Source organism: Heterodontus francisci, chromosome 1 (assembly GCF_036365525.1).
Source record: "Heterodontus francisci isolate sHetFra1 chromosome 1, sHetFra1.hap1, whole genome shotgun sequence".
In the NCBI taxonomy this organism is placed as follows: Eukaryota; Metazoa; Chordata; class Chondrichthyes; order Heterodontiformes; family Heterodontidae; genus Heterodontus; species Heterodontus francisci.
The window spans coordinates 255318102-255338841 of NC_090371.1; the positions used below are offsets into that span (position 1 = coordinate 255318102).

The 20740-nt window shown below is 43.8% G+C and overlaps 1 protein-coding gene and 1 non-coding gene across 20 annotated transcripts in view; both read left to right on the forward strand.

Annotated features, from left to right (window-relative positions):
* Positions 1 to 20740, forward strand: part of inpp4b (inositol polyphosphate-4-phosphatase type II B) — a 996728-nt gene that overhangs the window by 860437 nt on the left and 115551 nt on the right. The gene's annotated exons all lie outside the window — the stretch shown is intronic.
* Positions 10497 to 10568, forward strand: trnaa-cgc (transfer RNA alanine (anticodon CGC)). Its single transcript has one exon. It is a non-coding gene; the product is annotated as a tRNA-Ala (tRNA).

Sequence of the window (20740 nt, forward strand, 5' to 3'; positions counted from 1 at the left end):
TGTCCTTTTCCATAACAACCTTAAATCTTACAGAGCTACTTGCACAGCTGACAGGAATTTGAGGCAGCAATTTAAAGAGTTGTGTTTTAACCTGCAAGAAAAGGTGAAAGACTTGCGATCTGCCAATCTTCCTGAAAAATTGAAGTGTTCATGGCCATGCAGTTTAGATACTGCACTAAAAGTCATGCTAGATAATTTGAGGCAAAGGAGAGCTCCCCTTTTTGCACCGATGGGCAGAAAATGGAGGCCCAGTACGTGGCAGTTGATTGCTGACAAGGTGAACACTTCCATGTGCTGCATAAAAGGGCACCTGCCAAAAGCCTTTATTTACATATCGTGACATCAGAGGTCAGGTGCGCGGCAAGCTGAAGTGTACAAAAGTATTTATCCAAACAACTCCTTTTCATGGAAAATAGTCTATTCTTATCCCGACACACGCGTTTCATACATAATCTTTGAAGCGTTCAGGCTGTTTTATGGTATGTGTGCAAGTTGTTGGCTTTTCTTCTGGTGTCTGCTGGTTTCTTGGGTGATGCTGGTGTTGCTTTTCTGGGGAATGTTGTTACTGTAGTGAGTGTTTTTGCTTGGTGATTGCTGTTGCTGCTCATCTGTTGTGCTTGTTGGAGTACAGTTGGCACTGATGGTCGTTCAGTTGGTGAACTCAGGTCTGTCTCAACAGCCATTTGCTGTAAAGGAGCAGTTTCTTCTGTTGAGTGTAGATGGATGCGACGATGGATCTGGTTGTTCACTTTCACCTGGTACAATCGAGGTGACAACTTCTTTATGCAAGTTGCCAAGTGGGCTCATTTTTCTTGAGTGCATTGAATGGTTGCACTCTGACTGGCAACTCTCAGCTCTGGCAACAATCTGACAGTTTTATCAAAGTGACATTTGACTTTCTGTCATTTCACAATGATCTTGTCCCTAACACCTGTTACTACTTCTGGCTTCAGTAGTTTCCTAGCTGTTGGAAGAGTCATCTGGGTGCGGCATGACATTAGTCGCTGGTCTGGACTACTTTCCACGCCTTCAGTAGGTGTGTTTCTCCAATCTAAAATTGCCTTGTACACATCTGTGCTGGATCTAGTCGATGTATTTATGATCCGTTTGGCAATTTTCACCGCTGCCTTAACTTTTCCATTTGACTGGGAATATGATGTGAAACATCTGAATTTCCCAATCATTCATGAAGCATCTGAATTCTTCACTGTCGAACTGAGGGCCATTGTCAATCATCACAATGCTGAGAATGCCATGACAACTGAAGTGTGCTTTCAGGCATTCGACAATCTCACTGCTAGTCAGCTGATGTAACTCCCAGTAGTCTGAAATAGTAGTTGATTGTGACGAGATAATCAGTTCCAGCAAAAGTGAAGAGGTCTACTCCAAGCTTCATTCATGGTTTGTCTGGGATGTCATGAGTCACGAGGGGCTCTTTAGCTTGCTCAGCTTGATGTTCATTGCAAGCACGGCAATGGCTCTTATGGTCCTTAATCTCACGGCTCATGTTTGGCCAGTAGAGCATTTCTCTTGCTTTCCTCAGACTAGACTTGATTCTTTGATGGCTTGCATGAACATGCTTCAGCGCCTCTTTTCTCATCTCTTTAGGGATAATGACCCTAGTCCCTTTGTACAAGATACCATCTTGGTGGTCACTTCATCTCTGTATACCCAATATTCTCTTAAAGCAACTGGTGTGTCCTTGATGGTTTCAGGTCAGCCTTTCCTCACAACTTCCTGTAGCTCTTGAGTTGCATCTCACCGTGTAGTTTGCTTGATCTGAGCAAGTTCTTGTCGGTCAGATTGAATGTGTCTGCTGGGTTGATGACTTCCAGAGCATGTCAAATTGTTGCTTCATGAATATGGAAGATTTGACACTCTGTACTAGCATCATCAACCTCCTTCAAAGGGATGTGCATCTGCTTCACTCGCTTGTACTTCATTTCCAAGTGAAACCTCTGCAAAGAAAATAATATCCTTTGCAAAAGCTTTGGAGCAGATAGAAGCGGTTTGAGAAAGCTGCTTTGAAGTGGCTTGGGGTCAGAATCTGCTGTCACTTTCTTTCTCCCAAATTAGGTGCTGGTTTAAATGCTCACAAGCAATGACAATAGCCAGACACTCTTTCTTGATCTATGCATAGCGTTGTTCAGTTTGCGTTAACGCTCAGTATGCAACTGCTTGTTTTTGCTGCATGAGGGTGGCTCCAAGTCCTATTTCACTGACATCACACTGCAGGGTGACTTCCTTGTTGACATCATAGTACCTCAGCACTGGCATTATCGTCATAAGTTGTTTGATGCGAGTGACAGCTGCTTCTTGTTCTGTGCCCCAATATCACCGAACTTCCTCTGCAGTGAATTTGCATACAGGTTCACACTCCAGTGACCAATTGTGCAAGAACTTGGCTGGTAGTTCACAATACTAACAATTCATTGAACTGCCTTTACATCTGTTGGTTGCTGCACCTCTGCTACAGCTCACACCTTATCAGCATCAGGGCGAAGTTCTTTAGCTGTCAGTACATGCCCCATGTTCTTGATTTCAGTCATCTTCAGCTGCATCATTTTCTTGTTCAGTTTCAGGTTCATCTGGTCAGCTCTCTCATGCACTGTCACTAGATGCCAATCATGGTCCTGTGATGGTATCTTCCATCGTATCTCCCATCCATGATTACTTCCACTCCTGGTAGACCAACGCTGTATGCTTTGGTATTCTTCTGGAGCAGTAGAAATGGCAAACAGCACGCACAACCACGCTCCCAAATGATGTCCAGAAAATGGTCAGACGGCTGCTGCTTTCATCCAACTTCACTTGCCATTATCATCCATCCTTAGCATCTAGGGTGGCGAAGATCTTTGCATTGCCACATTGAGGCAGAATCTCTTCAATGGTTGACGTAAGGTAGTGCAATCTCTTCAAAGCTTTATTGAAGTCTTTTGGATCTAAACACACTCGCAACTTTCCAGGTTTTTTCACTGCTACCATGCTGCTAATCCAGTCTGTAGCAGTTGTCACTCTCTTGATTGCTCCCATCTTTTCAAGCTCCTCTATCTTGTCTTTCAGGCTGGATTTGAGGGCAGCTGGAACTCTCCTCAGAAGATGTTGAGTTGACCTTACACTCTCATCTACTTCAAGATGATATTCACCAGAAAGGCATCCTAGACCTTTGTAATCTGTCATGATTTGTTCAGCACTTAATGGTTTGGTGTCATGTGAAGCACTGCACATCTCTTCTGGTACGTGTAGAGTTACTAGTCCAAGCTTCTGACTTGTTTCAGCCGAGATGAGGGAAGTTTGGGGCTTCATATTCGGGTCACCATCTTGTGCAATTTCACACAAGTCTATGAAGCTCAAGATGATGCATGTAGAACCAGAGTCTGTCTGACACCTCGCATCACCTTGATGTTCTCCTTCTGCCGTCATCATTCCAACTGTCACAAACCACTTTTTACCTTGAAACTGGACGACACCAACATGTTCTAGGATGTAGAGTGATTCATCAGAATCATCATCCGACGTCTCTCCATCAACCATCTTTACAGATTTGCATTTCTTCTTTCTAGCAAAACACTTACATCTAAAGTAGGTAAGCCTCTTGCAGTTAAAGCTCTGCTTTTCCCAGGCTGAACGTGCTTTCTTTTCCTTCTTGTGATGTCCCCCACAGTATTTACATCCAGTATTCTGGCCTTGATCTTTCTGCTGGCCTTTCTGAAATTTGTCCTTGTGCTTAGAAGCCTTGAACTGCCCCTCAGCATAGTGCACAGCCTTGTTGGTGCTTGCATCAATACTCTTCAGCTGTTGATTAACCACCTCAGAGTTTCTGCACAAGACAGTAGCTTTCTTGAGAGTAAGCTTCTCTTTTCTCAGCAGGCGTGTTCTCACAGCAGGATCTCTTGTTCCGAAGACAATCCTATCTCTGATGAGATCATCCTTCAGTTGCTCAAACTCTCGCGACTCAGCTAGATGTCTCAGTGCAGTCACATTCTGTTTTAATATTCTCCCTCTCATCCTGAGCTCTAGTGTTAAACACATAGGCTGGATTTTATGCTCTCCCCCACAGTGAGTTTAAAGGCGGGGAAAGCATTTAATCGGGTGGGATGGTGGCGGGTGGGGACCCAGCCACCTTCCCGCCTCCACCCCAGTTAAGTCCATGGCGGTAAGGCCCGTACATAGCCTCTCGCCGTGCTGCCAGTTGAAGCCTTTAATTAGACAATTAATGATGCATGATGAGCAAACCTGTGCAGGTTGCTTGCCAGCTCCCGGGACTGGGGGTAACGTTCAAAGGCACTTACTGCCTGATCAGGGAACCCTGCATTGAGAAAGTGGGTGGGGGGGGCGTCCTGCAAGCCACCCCCCCCACCCCCACCCTGCGAAACCCTCCCGCCATGACTCACCTGTGGCCTGGGTCCCTCAACAAATCTTGGCCTCAGTTGGGTTCTCTACTGGAAGCAGCCCCTCCACAGTGCGTTGCTGAATAAAAGAGTTGTTGGCCTCTGATTGGCCAGCGGCTCTCAGCAGACTGGACTTCCATCACTGGGGTCCTTAATCCTGGGGAAGGACTGTTACTGCCCAGTTAAGTGCCTGATTGGCACGTGATGCAGTGGGTCTTCCCGCAAAGAGACGACGAGGGGCTCTCACTGGCTCTTTAGCCAGTGGCCGAGACTCCCATTGCCTAAATAAAATACTGCCCATAGCATTCACAAATGACATCTGCAGAGGGTTCAAGTCGGTCTTCAAGGCCTTCAAAATCTCACAAGGCTTGCTTTTCTTCTCAGTGAGATCTATGGTGTAATACAGCTTGTAACATTCTTTCCCCATCAATGATAACAGAGATGGTACTCTTATCTGTTCGGGTTTTGTCTCCAACTCTTGTCGCAATCTCATCATTCTGCAATTGCGACAGGAAGATTTGCCAATTCTCTTTTAAATCGACCTTCATGTCCATAGGAGCAGGTACTGGAAAATTCAAAGCCATAATTGTTCTGAAAAGGAAGAATGTGCAGGATTACAGGGAGAAAGCGGGTGAATGGCATTAGGTGAATTGCTGATTCAGAGAGCCAGTGCAGACATGATGGGCTGAATAGCCTCCTTCTGCGCTGTAACAATTCTGCAATTCTGTACTGTAACGACTTACCCAGCTGCCAGTGTCCTGTGCAAAGTTGTAGACAGGTTGTTTTTAAAACTAAAACATTCCCTGCTGGTACTTCACGGGGCCGAATTATTCTCTGCAGTTTTGCATATCTGACGGCTGTCTTACAGCTATCAAAATCTTCTCAAATCCTGGCTACTCACTTCTGATACCATGTTAAATGGTGCATAAAATGGCTACTACCAAAAGCTTTTATTTGCATACCATCATGTCAGCGGTCACATATATATATATATATATATATATACAGTAAGCCAAAGTGTACAAAAGTATTTATCCAAATAAACACTGTCTTAAGACCCTTGAGATTGCAGCTGAAAAAGATGATGGCAGACCTGACGAAAGATGTCAAGATGAGGTTCCCTTTCCCAAGTAGCTTACTGAAATATACTGCAAAGTATTTCTTTAAAACCTGTCAATCTTTCACTGCTGCTACTTCCAAAGTACTCGGGCAGTGCTATAGCTCTTTGAAGGCATAGCCCAGAGCACAGCATAATTTCAAGCTGCAACTCACCATAGAAACTGTACTTGCAGTGAAATCTTAAATGAGCTTCACACAATTAATCATTTCAATACAACTTAGTTGCATGATGCAAATACACTTACCCAAACATATAATGACTGCAGGATTGTCATTTGCATGCAACTGTATGTACTTTTTGAACAAGCAATGGCTGAGCATTACTATTTTGCTTGCAGGGCAAGATACTTCAAAACAGAAAGGAATAGACTTGAAAAGGGGGAGGACACATAAATTCTAATCCCATAACTATTTTTAAAGGGAACAGTCTGAACTTGATGTGCTTTTGAAAGATACAAAGTTAGGTAGGAAAATAAGTGTTGAGGAGGAAGCAAAGAGGCTGCAAAGGGAATTAGGCAGGTTGAATGCTGGGCAAGAACATAGCAGATGGAATGCCATGTGGTGAAGCATGAAGTTATCTATTTTCATTGGAAAAATAAGAAAGCGGAATAGTTTTTGCATAGTGAGAGATTGAAAAATGTTTACATTCAGAAAGACCTGGATGTCCTTGTAGAAGAATGACAGAAAGTTAACATAAAGGTACAGCAAGGGGAGGTGGTGGCGTAGTGGTAACGTCACTGAACTAGTAATCCAGAGTTCAGGATAATGCTCTGGGTTCGAATCCCACCATGGCAGATGGTGAAATTTGAATTCAATTAATGAAACCTGGAATTAAACTAGTCTGATAATGACCATAAACCATTCTCGATTGTTGTAAAAACCCAGCTGGTTCGCTAATATTCTTTAGGGAAGGAAATGTGCAGTGTGGTTGACTCTTAAGTACCTTCTGAAATGGCCTAACCAGCCATTCAGTTCTAGGTCAGTTAGGGATAGGCAATAAATGCTGAAAGAGTCAGAAAATCCCACAAACAAATTTTTTTAAAAAGCAATTAGGAAGGCAAATAGTACATTAGCTTTTGTTACAAAGGAATTGGTGTATAAGAGTAAAAAAGTCACTACAATTTGACAGGGCATTGGTGAGGCCCACCTGGAGTACTTTGTGCAATTTTGGTCTCCTTACCTAAGGAAGGACATACTTGCCATAGAAGGAGTGCAACAAAGGTTCAATAGATTGTTTCCTGGGATGAGGGGATTGTTCCATGAGGAGAGATTGAGCAGACTAGGCCTATGCCACCGTTGCCTTGTTTTTGCCAGTTGCCTTAAATCAGTGTCCTTTGGTTCTGGATCCTTCTAATGGGAACAGTTTCTCGCTATCTACTCTGTCTTAGACCCTTTCATGATTTTGAACCCCTCTACCAAATCTCCTCTTAATCTTCTCTTCTCCAAGGAGAACAGACCCAGCTTCTCTAACCTATCCATATAGCTGAAGTTCCTCATCCCTGGAACCATTCCCATTAATCTTTTCTGCACTTCTCAATGCCTTAAATCCTTCCTAAAACAGTGTCTAGAACTGGACACAATACTCCAGTTGAGGAAAAACCAGTGTGTTATACAGTTTTTTCATCACTTTGTTCTTGTACTCTATGTCCTCTATTTATAAAGCCCATAATGTCATATGTTTTATTAACCACTTCTGCAACCTGCCCTGCGACCTTCAATGATTTGTACGCATATACCCTCCGATCCCTCTGCTCCTGCACCCCTTCAGAATTGTACCCTTTAATTTCTATTGTCTCTCTTCGTTCTTCCTACCAAAATGAATCACTTCACACATTTCTGCATTAAATTTTACCTGCCACTAGTCTGCCTGTTCCACCAGCCTCTATGTCCTCTTGAAGTCTACCACTATCTTCCTCCTCAGATGTTCACAATATTTCCTCCAGTCGAAAACCAACTGTTCATAGCTACTTTCTGTTTTCTGGCACTCAGCCAATTTGGTTTCCATGCTTCAACTTTCTCGTTTACTTCATGGGCTCTAACTTTGCTGATATGCCAGGTTAGTGGCATTTTATCACATGCCTTTTGGAAGTCCATGTACTCAAGCAAGTTAGTTAACTGTGATTTGTCTTTAACAAATCCATGCTGGCATTCCTTAACTAATCCACATTTTCCAAGTGGATATTAATTTTATCCCAAATTATCATTTCTAAACGTTTTTCTGCCACTGAGGTTAAACTGACTGGCCTGTAGTTATTGGGCTTGTCCTTGCACCTTTTTTTGAACAAGGATGTAATTTGCAATTCTCCAGTCTATGGCACTGCACCTGTATCTAAGGAAGATTGAAAAATTATGGCTAGTGCCTTACTTCTCTAAGTATCTGTGGATGCAACTCATCTGGTGCTGGTGAATTATCAACTTTAAGTGATGCCGGCCTACCTTTAAATTAAATTTTAGCCCATCCAGTGTCTCAACTACTTCTACTTTCACCATGACTTGGGCAGCATCTTGTTCCTTGGTAAAGGCAGATACAAAGTAGTACCTCAGCCATGCCCCCTTACTTATCTTACACCTATCCTAAAACATTCCAGAATTGAAAGTCGTCTTCTTCTGAAACAAAGAAGGTGTGAAGTAGCCACGTCCTGGGCCATTGTGCAATCACTTTGGGGAAGAGAAGAGAATGTCTTCTACCAAGAGATGAGAGGTGACACAGTTTTACCTTAAAAAAAAAAAAGACAGCCTGAGAGAGAGAAGGAGAACAACTTACCCAGAAGGTAAAGCTTCTTGTACCAGCTTGAGTTCCAGCCAAGCCAGGATGCTCAGTGCTCTGTTGAAAACATCCCAGCATCTACAGTATATAGCAGTGAAGGCTAGAAGTAACCCACCATCTTCAACAGAGCAAGTTGTTGTGGTACATTTCGGTACCAACGACATAGGTTAAAAAAAAGGGATGAGGTCCTACAAGCTGAATATGGGGAGTTAGGACAAAAATTAAAAAGTAGGACTCAAATGTAGTATTCTCAGGATTACTAGCAGTGCCACGTGCTAGCGAGAGCAGAAATAGCAGGATATATCAGATGAATACGTGGGTGAAGAAATGGTGTAAGGGGGAGGGATTCAGATTCCTGGGACATTGGGACCGTTTCTTGGGAAGGTGGGACAAGTACAAGCTGGATGGGTTGCATCTGGGCAGGACCGGGATCAGTTTCCTTGGGGGGTTTGTTTGCTAGTGCTGTTGGGGAGGGTTTAAACTAGAATAGCAGGAGGATGGGAATCTGAGCAGGGAGACAGAGGAGAGGGAAACAAGGAGAGAAATGAAAGACAGAAAGGTAAGAAGCAAAAGTGGAAGGTAGAGAAAACAAGGGCGAGAAACAAATGGGGCCGTAGTGCAAAATAAAGCTAAGATGACTAACAATGTTAAAAAGACAAGTCTAAAGGCATTGTGACTTAATGCGCAGAGCATTCGCAATAAGGTAGATGAATTAACAGGGCAAATAGATATAAATAGTTATGATGTAGTAGGGATTACAGAGACATGGCTGCAAGGTGACCAAGGATGGGAACTGAACAGGGTTTTTCAATATTTCGGAAGGACAGGCAAAAAGGGAAAGGAGGAGGGGTAGCATTGTTAGCAAAGGAGGAAATCAGTGAAATAGTGAGGAAGGATATTGGCTCAGAAAATCATGATGTGGAATTTGTATGGGTGGAGCTAAGAAACACCAAGGGGCAGAAAACGGGGGTTGTCTGCAGGCCCCCCAAACAGTAGTGAAGATGTAAGGGATGGCATTAAACAGGAAATTAGTGATGCATGCAATAAGGGTACAACTGTAATCATGGGTGACTTTAATTGACATAGAGATTGGTCAAACCAAATTAGCAGTAATACAGTGGAGGAGGATTTCCTGGAACGTGTTCGTGATGGTTTTTTAGACCAATTCGTTGAGGAACCAACTAGAGAACAGGCTATCCTAGACTGGGTATTGTGCAATGAGAAAGGATTAATTAACAATCTTGTTGTGAGGGGTCCCTTGGGGAGCAGCGACCATAACATGATAGAATTCTTCATTAAGTTGGAGAGTGAAGTAGTTGATTCCGAAACTAGGGTCCTGAATCTAAATAAAGGAAACTACGAAGGTATGATGCGCAAGTGGGCTATGGTAGATTGGGGAACTTTACTAAAAGGGTTGACGGCGGATAGGCAATGGATAATATTTAAAGAATGTAACAACAATTATTCATTTCTGCGAGGCGCAAAAATAAAACCGGAAAGGTGGTTCAACCAAAAGAAATTAGGAATAGTATTAGATCCAAAGAGGGGGCATATAAAATTGCCAGGAAAAGCAGAAAGTCTGAGGATTGGGAACAGTTTAGAATTCAGCAAAGGAGGACAAAGAGCTTGATTAGCAGGGGGAAATAGAGTATGAGAGTAAGCTTGTGGGGAACATAAAAACTGACAATAAAAGCTTCTATAAATATGTGAAGAGAAAAGATTAGTGAAGACAAATGTAGGTCCTTTGCAGTCAGAAACGAGGGAAATTATAATGGGGAACAAAAAAATGGCAGAACGATTAAACACATACTTTGTTTCTATCTTCAGAAAGGAGGACACAAATAGCCTCCCATAAATGTTAGGGAACCAAAGAGAGGGAGGAACTGAAGGAAATCAGTATTAGTAAAAAAAAAATAGTGCTCGGGAAATTAATGGGGTTAAAGGCTGACAAATCCCCAGGGCCTGATAATCTACATCCCAGAGTACTAAAGGAAGTGGCCCTGGAAATAGTGGATGCATTGGTGGCCATTTTCCAAAATTCTATAGACTCTGGAGCAGTTCCTACAGATTGGAGGGTGGCAAATGTAACCCCACTATTTAAAAAAGGAGGGAGAGAAAAAACAGGGAATTACAGACCAGTTAGCCTTACATCAGTAGTGGGGAAAATGCTAGAGTTTATTATAAAGGATGTGTTAGCTGAACACCTAGAAAGCTCGGCTGGGGATGTAGCTCAGTGGTAGAGCGCATGCTTCGCATGTGTGAGGACCTGGGTTCAATCCCCAGCATCTCCAAACTGTTGGGCGGCACAGTGGTTACAGTGGTTAGCACCGCAGCCTCACAGCTCCAGCGACCCGGGTTCAATTCTGGTACTGCCTGTGTGGAGTTTGCAAGTTCTCCCTGTGTCTGCGTGGGTTTCCTCCCACAGCCAAAAGACTTGCAGGTTGATAGGTAAATTGGCCATTATAAATTGCCCCTAGTATCGGTAGGTGGTAGGGGAATATAGGGACAGGTGAGGATGTGGTAGGAATATGGGATTAGTGTAGGATTAGTATAAATGGGTGGTTAATGGTCGGCACAGACCCGAAGGGTCTGTTTCAGTGCTGTATCTCTAAATCTAAATCTAAAAAAAAAAGCATAAACGGGATTGGGCAAAGTCAGCATGGGTTTACAAAAGGGAAGTCATGCTTAACAAATCTACTGGAGTTTTTTGAGGATGTAACTCGTAGAATAGATAAGGGAGAACCAGTGGATGTGGTGTATTTGGATTTTCAGAAGGCTTTTGATAAGGTCTCACATAAGTTAGTGTGCAAAATTAAAGCACATGGGATCGGCCGTAATATGCTGGCATGGATTGATAGATAGGAAACAGAGAGTAGGAATAAACGGGTCATTTTCCGGGTGGCAGGCAGTGACTAGTGGGGTACCGCAGGGATCAGTGCTTGGGCCCCAGCTATTTACAATATATATTAATGACTTGGGTGTAATGTAACATTTCCAAGTTTGCAGATGACACAAAGCTGGAGGAGGGGGGGGGGGGGGGGGATGTGAGCTGTGAGGAGGATGCAAAGAGGCTCCAATTTGATTTGGAAAAGTTGGGCATATGCATGGCAGATGCAGTATAACGTGGATAAATGGTCATATCTGAATGGTGACAGATTGGGAAAGGGGGAGGTGCAACGAGACCTGGGTGTTCTTGTACACCAGTCGCTGAAAGCAAGCATTCAGGTGCAGCCAGCAATTAGGAAGACGAAAGGTACGTTGGCCTTCATTGCAAGAGGATTTGAGTACGGGAGCCAGGATGTCTTACTGCAGTTATACATGCCTTGGTGAGACCACATCTGAAGTATTGTGTTGGTCTCCTTATTTGAGGAAGGATGTTCTTGCCTTGGAGAGAGTGCAAAGAAGATTTACTAGGCTGATCCCTGGGATGGCAGGATTGACGTATGAGGTGAGATTGGGTCGCCTAGGCCTATATATATACTAGAGTTTAGAAGAATGAGAGGGGATCTCATAGAAACCTATAAAATTCTAACAGGACTAGACAGACTAGATGCAGGGAGGATGTTCCCGATGGTTGGGGAGTCCAGAACCAGAGTCACAGTCTCAGGATACGGGGTATACCATTTAGAACCGAGATGAGGAGAAATTTCTTCACTCAGAGTGCGGTGAACCTGTGGAATTCTCTACCGCAGAAGGCAGTGGAAGCCAAGACATTAAATATATTCAAGAAGGAGATAGATATATTTATTATTGCCAAAGGGATCAAGGGATATGGGGGGAAAGTGGGAACAGGGTACTGAATTAGACGATCAGCCATGATCTTTTTTGAATGGCGGAGCAGGCCCGAAGGGCCAAATGGCCTACTCCTGCTCCTATTTTCTATGTTTCAACGTTTAAATCAAGAGAGAAATGTACAATCATCTCAGGCCTGCATCCATCTAGAACTTGATTCTTAACAGGTTTATTGTAGCCTCCCCGCCCCCCCGCCAAAAAAAAACACCTTCCTGTTTCCCTCCTCTATCTTTCTTATGTGTGTGCGAGTGAATGTGAGAGTGGATGTGGTTGCTACAATTTCAGGACAAGGACAATTGACTTTTTTTTAAACCTACATGAAAACCTGTCGCTGTCTGTTTGACAAATAAAACACCAAGGGGCTAAACTCTAATACAATGTATATGCCCTGGTCAGGTGGGGAGTTGAACAGTGGGAACCACCCACGTCACACATCGTGGCTGTAACAAATTGGTGCTCGAAGCCAGGATATGAACCGCTAGACAAATGAGAGATTTGGAAAACGGAAGGAAAATTGACCTCTAAAATGGTGGAAAAATAAACAAACAGGTTTTCTTGTATTTTTTTTTCTGCAGTGCTAGAAACAAATGAGATGGCCACACTTAGTGCTAAGGAGTTTGTAGCTCAGGGAGCGATATCCCATGATAAGTTAAACAAATTAAGTGTTGAAGATTTAAAAAGCTTAGCTACAGAGGTGAGAATCACTTTGAGACAAAAAAACAAAGAAACATAAACTGGTGAAAAGTCTAGCCAGCCATTTTAAACTTACCCCTGAACTAGAAGAAGAAGAAAGCCTAGAATCAGAGTCTGAAAAAATAATTCTAGCTAGAATCCAGTTACGGATGAAAAAGGACGAGAGTTTCAGCTTCTAAAGGAAAAAGAGAAAAGAGACTTTCAAGAGGAAAGGGAGATGCAAAGGGAGGAAGCAACAAGAAGATTTGAGTTGGAGACTGCAAACCCAAAATGAAAATGCTGTTAGTCACTCCAACCTTATCTCCAATTCAAAGTAAAACTTTGATGTGCTGAGACACTCAAGACTAGTGTCAAAATTTAATGAGGAGGAGATTGAGTCACATTTTATCTCATGTGAGAAAATAGCTACCAGGCGAAAAGGGCCAAAAGAACTCACTTGCAAGGTGAGTTTGTGGATAGCGCTCGTGAAGTTTTTTTTCCTGTTATCAGAAGTTTCTCTGATGTTGAATAAACTAAAACTGCAATTCCACATGCATATGAGCTGTTAACGGAAGCATATAGCCAGAGATTCTGACACACCCAGGAAAGATCTACACAGACTTATAATGAATTCAGAAGAATCAAACATATGGTGTTTGATCGCTGCATACGGTCTCTCAAGCTGGAACCCTCATATGAAAATTTGAGAGAAGTGATGCTGCTGGAAGAGTTTAAAAATAGCATCCCAAGTAGTGTAAGAACCCACATCAAAGAACCAATAGTCACAAGAGTAAGGGGAGCAGCTAAAATGGCCAATGACCATGAATTAATACATAAATCCTCAACTCCGAATAAATTTGGGCCTAATAACTCGTACAAGCTAGGGAGAGATAGCGGGGATGCAGAGGAAGCAGAAATAGACTTGAGAGAAAAGGAGAGCCGGGAAGGAAAACCTGACCAGTCTCCAACTTTTATAAGAAGGAACCCAGGGGATAAACCAGTAGGGGTCCGTCTGACATGTTTCCAGCATGGCGAATCTGGGCATGTTCAAGCCAACTGTTGGTATGCCAAAAAACAGCAGGAGTCGCTGCAGTCAAGCCTGTGTCTGTGCCTTTGAAAGTGATCAACTGTTTTCTGATGTAGCTCAAGAGCAGAGCACATATCAGAACTTTTTGCAAAAAGGTAAAATGACTCCTTTTGTGTCCCAGGCACCAGACAAGGAGATAACAATCCTCCGGGATACTGGTTATTTTCAAACCCTACTGGCAGCCAAACTGACAGAAATGCCAATGGAAAGCAGAACAATACAACAGTATTAATAAAAGGGCTTACTGGCAAATGCTTAAAGGTTCCCTTTGTTAAAATTCACCTACAGAGTAAGTTGGTCACTGGGGTAGTGACAGTCAGAATCATTCTGAGCTTACCCATGCAAGGGTAATGACTTGGCAGGAAGCACATTATTTTATCCAGAGGGCCCAGAACAGTCCACGGAGACTGGAGAAACTGAGGGGAGAAAACAAAACTCTGTACAAGTCCCAAAAGTCCCACAGTGGATGATAGAGCCAGAAGAAATTAAAAGGACCCAGATAGAGCCAAAAAGATTTAAAGAAACTAAAATAATCAGCGCAAAAGCTGAAAAAAAATCAACCAAGATATGGTTAGCTGAAACCTTTTTTAAAGATTTAAATAGGGGTGAAGAAAGTTCTCAAACAGGAAAGCCAAGAGTGAGGGAGATGCCTCACAGAATTGAAGTGCCACAGAGGAGTGCAGTGGAAGCTGGACAACCACCTGCGAGCAGTAGTGTCCCTGAGGACTAGGGGCAGATTAGGGAAACACCTATCTCTGAAGTAAAGGCCGAGGTAACATACCCTAAAGTGAACCAGACTTGTGAAAAGCACAAGAAAACAAAAAGTGAGGTCAGCATGGATCGACCCACTGAAGAATCACACAATCAGGTTCCAAATCCGAAACTAATCAAACCCAACAATTTAGAGTCAGAACCCAGCCATAACAGGGGCAGAAAGAAATCCCAGGCGCTTCGCAGGGGTTAAAAAACAATGTATCACCAACTGACCCTGGAAGTAAGAACTATCAATGTGCCAGAACCTGAATGTTTAACACCATGTATTGTGGAAGCAGTAGTTAAGGGGTTAAATCTTGTACAAACAGAGAACCTTGCCACAAGCAGTAACAGAAATTTGCACACTATAAGCTTCACCAACAATCACATGGTCCTAGAGATTAACATTCCTAAAGTAGTACAAACTGGTGTGAGAGAAACTACAACCCCATTTAACAACACGTAACCAAAAGAAATACAATATTTTGATGGTACCTCATCCAAAGGAAGGTAGATGAAAAAAATGTAGGCTGGAAGCCTGAGGAGTGAATGAAATAAATGTGTGACCCTAAACTGTCTTACTGTTCCTTTTTCCTTCTTTCTAAGCCCCCCAAAAACATAAAAATGAAATCCAAGGAATTTCATTTTTTCCCTTTTCGGGGAAGGTGTCACACACACCGGAAGTGCGATGATATCATGGACTAACTCTGGCGAGTTATGAAAAATGGACTTTGTCTTTTAAAAAATGAACCTTTATTTTAAAGAAGTGAACAATGGTCCAAAATGACCACCAAAGAAAGGGGGGATTGGCCTTTTGTGCATTCAAATAGTCTGACAAAGACAAAAGGAGTCAATGGAACCCATCTTAGACTATCCTAAAAACATTCCCGAATTCAACGCTGCCTTCTGAAACAAAGGAGGTGTGAAGTAGCCATGTCCTGGGCCATTGTGCAGTCATCATGGAGATTGTTTTCTACCTGGAGAGGAGAGGTGACAGTTTTACCTTTTTTTAAAAAAAAAAGACAGCCAGAGAGAGAGAAGGAGAACAACTGACCCAGAAAGTAAAGCTTCTTGTACCAGCTTGAGTTCCAGCCAAGCCAGGAAGCTCAGTGCCCTGCTGAAAACATCCCAGCATCTGCAGTATACTGTGAAAGCTCGAAATAACCCACCATCTTCAACAGAACCTTAAATCAAGAGTGAAATGTACAATCATCTCAGGCCTGCATCCATCTAGAATAATTCTCAAGAGAATTCAACAGGTTCCCCCTCTCACCCCTGATGAAAAACCACCTCCCTCTTTCCCTTCTCTGTTTCTTCTTTTGTGTGTGTGTGTGTGTGAGTAGATGCGATTGTGACAATTTCTGGACAAGGCGTATTGATCAATAAACAATTGACTTTCTGTTTTTTTAAACCTACAAGAAAACCAGTTGCTGTCTGTTTATTTGAGAAATAAAATGCCAAGGGGCTAAACTCCGAATACTTGCTGCGGTCAGGTAGAGAGTTGAACAATGGGAACCCCCCCACCGCATGTACATCAAATCGACCAGATTACCCACATCAACCCTCCATGTTGCCTCATCAAAAAACTCAAGCAAGTTAGTTAAACATGATTTTCCCTTAATAAATCCATGCTGGTTTTCATTAATTAATCCACATTTGTCCAAGTGACTATTAATTTTGTCCTGGAATATCCTTTCTAAAAGCTTTCCCACCACTGAAGTTAAACTAACTGGTCTGTACTTGAGTGCATGGTGGAGGATTCCATCCATGCCTGCTGCCATGTCCCAGGCATACAAACACATGGCCTCCTCCATCGAGATATTGGGACCCTCTTGGAGAGCCACATTCCACAGATGCACCATGACCTGCAAACCCTCACCTTGGTCATAGCTCAGATCAGCAGTGGTGAGATGAGAGAAGGAACAGGAGTCTGGAGAGTTTTCCCACTCCTAGTCCTTCTCTGGTGAGCAGGGAGGTTCATGCGAGCCTCAAGAGGGAGGAATAGAGGCTGTGCTCCACATCTGGGGTCTTCCTTCAGGGCCCTTCAAGTGTGGACACCGGTTCCTCAGCCCCTCCGCCAGTAAGTCTAGCTCCAGCAGCCATGATACCTGAGGAGAGCACCATTGCAGGAAACCCTCAGGCAGCCAGGGCCCTCCAAACCTCAGACATCCAGAGGATGGCCGCCAAAGTCATCTCAGGCCAAGGGGCATCCTGATCAGCAGCCTGCCTCAAGCACAGCAGCTAGTTCAGGGGTCACACCACACGAGCACCCGCAAGGGTATAAAAAACACCTAGGCACATAAGGGTATTCACGGATGATGCAACTATGCCATGTGCAATTGAATTAAATGTTCTTTTGTGCCAATCATTAGCCTTCATTGTATGGAAGCCAGCTTTCACCATGCCTTAATTGTGACCACCTGAATCCCAACATGCCCCTTAGAGCTATGCTAATGTGACCATGGATCTCATTATCATGGCAATGTAAATGAAGTAATCAGCCTATGTCCTCCTATGGGTCCTAGTGTACAATGTAGGTAGCCTTCATTCGGTAACAGATGGAAAGGAGGCGGAAGACTACATGCATGAAGGTCTGTATTTATTGCATTATTATTGAGTGGTCATCAGGGTGGCTCAAATTGGTTCATTATGAGGTTGTCTCTTGCCTCCTTTGCACGTCGCTCACCATGTCTAGCTTCATTGCCGTGCTGTCGTCTTCCATAGCTGCTTGGCCCTGTCTTTCCTCCGCGTCCTCTTCTTTGGATGATGTTTGTCGCTCATGCATGTCTTCCTCTTGTAAGGCCTTCCCCCTCTGAGGTGCTAGATTAACAGAGCTCAGTTGACCACCACGTTACAAACAACCCTCTCTGGGGCATACTGCAGGACTCCACCAGATCAATCAAGGCAGCAGAATCTCATCTTCAGCAACCCAATGGCCTGCTTGATGGTCACTCGAGTGGATCTGTGGCAAGTGTACCTCTCCTCCACAGCATTGCGAGGGTTCTTCACTAGCGTCAGAAGCCATGTCTTCAATATGTAGCCCTTTCCGCTGAGTACCCATCCCTAAAGGCGAACGGGGGGAGTGAAAATCTGTGACATCTGGGTTTGTTGCAGCGTCGTGGCTGCCTCCCGGGAAACGGGCACACTCGTAGGAAACACTTTCAGTCGTCGCAGACCAGTTGAACATTCATTAAATGGAAGCCATTCCAGTTGATGAAGGCGGCTGGTTGGTCTTTGGGAGCCTTGATAGCCACATGTGGACAGTCTATTACATCTTGCACTTGGGGGAATTGAGTTATCGCCCCAAATCCGATGGCTCACTCAACCTGACTGTCAGGGTCTGTCCGGTAGCGCACATAGTCACTAGCCTTCCTGAACAGGGCATTGGTCACCTCCTTGATGCAATGTTGCGTTGTGACCTTGGAGACCTCACATGTCCCCGGTGGATCCCTGGAAAGATCCCGATGCATAAAAATTGAATGCCACGGTTATCTTTAGGGCCACATCTTTAGTGTGAATACCAAATCTCATAGGTCGCAACTCATCCTAGAGTAGGATGCATAGGTCTGTGACAGCCTCCCTGGACAGTGTACCCTTCACAAACAGTGTCGCTCGGACATCTGCAGGCAGGTAATGAGAGTTATGTAGACTCTCCAGGGTACTTGGGTCCTTCTTGACCTTGCTGGCTGCTGCTGTTCATGTTTTAGAGCTTTCGGCTGAGGCACTGCTGCCTCTTAGGCCGCTTCCGTTGGATGTGCCTCAACACACCAAGGGTGAATCAGAAACACAGGATGAATGAAACCCATGGCAGGTGCCCTGGGCCCTTTGGCTCCCTTCCAATGCAGAGGTGAGCCTGTCGAGCCAAATATCTTTGTAAATCTTTGCTCATCTAGATGCCTGATGTGGCTCAGGCATACATGTTAATGTTGGTCTAGCATCATTTCCAGCTGTGTGAGACATCACACACATTACAACAACATTTATGATACCCTCTAATGGCTACCCAACACACACAACCTGTATGCTTGCAGAGCTCCCCCCGATTCGCAGAGCTCCCCCCGATTCACACATCCCCCTTGCGGAGCTCTCCCCATTCACACATCCCCCATGCGGAGCTCCCCCAGTACACACAACCCCTTGCAGAGCTCCCCCAGTACACGCAACCCCCTTGCAGAGCTTCTCCCATACACATAACCCCCTTGGACACTCAGAACAGTGGCAATGGCCACCATACCCCCACCTCCCCTATGCTATGGTCAGGTTACCTTCCCTTTCATGGCACCGAGGCCTCTTGCAAAACTGAAGACACATGATTGCCACACATCACCCACAAAATTGTGGGACATTCGTTGGATCGCAGATAATTACATTTAAATTAATGCAAAGTAGCTTTTAAGGCATTTAAATTATAATGCCGTCGTGTCAGGGTGTCAGTACCACTACAGTACTTCCCCGCCTCAGATCATCGGAACGTTGCGGCACAGCGCCGGGTCTCGGGGCGGACGATTCTGTGGCAATTCTCCATCCACTCACACCACCGAGCCTGCCAAAGATGGGAGCACAACATTCAGCCCATAGTGGAGCACACATCTGGAAATTGTGCACCTCAGACCATGATCTTCCAGCTATTAATTTTAATGGATGGAAATTCATGGACTGCAGCATACAAGTTCCTGTTACATATGACATTGTGCACCATGAATGTAAAAGCAGAGAATTGCCTATATTATGTCAAGTGTGGCCTACGCATAAATCTATATAAGATAAGAATAAGGTTTTAATTTATAATTAAATGGTTTTGCATGCCAGTACTTGATCAGCTTTATTGATAGAATCTGCAAAGTGATTATAGATAGGTTAAATTTGGCAGATGGAGTATAATGTAGGAATATGTGAGGTTGTCCACCTTAGCGAGAAGAATAAAACAGACAAATATTATTTAAATGGAGAGAGACTGCAGAATGCTGAGGGATCTGAGTGTCCTCCTACATGAATCATAAACAGTTAGCCCGCAGGTACAGCAAGTAATTAGGAAGGTAAATGGAATGTTGGCATTTATTGCAAGGGGATAAAGTATAAAAGTAGGGAAATATTGCAACAACTGTACAGGGCATTGAGATCACACCTATAATACTGCGTACAGTGTTGGTCTCCATATTTAAGGAGGGATATGCTTGCTTTGGATACAGTTCAGAGAAGGTTCACTAGGTTGATTACTGGGATCAAGGGGTTGTCTTATGAGGAAACGTTGAGCAGGTTGGGTCTATACTCAATAGAGTTTAGAAGAATGAGAGGCGATTTTATTGAAACATAAGATTCTGAGGGGGCTTGACAGGGCAGGTGTTGAGAGGATGTTTCCCCTTGTAGGGGAATCTAGAACTAGGGGGTACAGTTTAAAAATAAGGGGTCCCCCATTTAGGACAGGATGAGAAGGAATTTCTTCTATCAGAGGGTCGTTAATCTTTGGAATTCTCTTCCCTAGAGAGCAGTGGAGGCTGGGTTATTGAGTGTAGTCAAGGCTGAGTTAGACAAGGGTGTCAAGTGTTATGGGGGGACTGGCAGGAAAGTGGAGTTAAGGCCACAACCAGATCAGCCATGATCTATTGAATGGTGGAGCAGACTCGAGGGGCTGAATGGCTTACTCCGACTCCTATTTCTTATGTTCTTATGCTGGGCTTGTCCTTGCAACTTTTTTTGAACAAGGGCATAACAATTGCAATTCTCCAGTCTTCTGGCACCACACTTGTATCTAAGAAGGATTGGATCTATATCGCAGATTCTTCATCACTGGGTCAGAATTCTGGAATCTCTTTTTCTTAACATCATTGTGGATTAACATCACTATCATCATAAGGTTTAAAGAGGAGGCTGACCAACACCTCAGAGTAACTAGGGATGAGCAATAAATGCACTCTTGCCAGCATCGGCCACAAATCAGGAATAAAGAAATAATGGTATAAGTAGACAATTGCCATAAAATTACGCAGTCTGATTCTCTGGAGGAGTGTCAATATCCAAATTGCTAAAGTATTGTTTTGGAAGTGTGTAATTAGCAGAGGAACAAAGAAGCAGAAGTAGGCCATTCAGCCCATCGATCCTGCTCTGCTGATCATCTACCTCAATGCCACTTTCCCGTGCTATCCCCATATGCCTTGATGT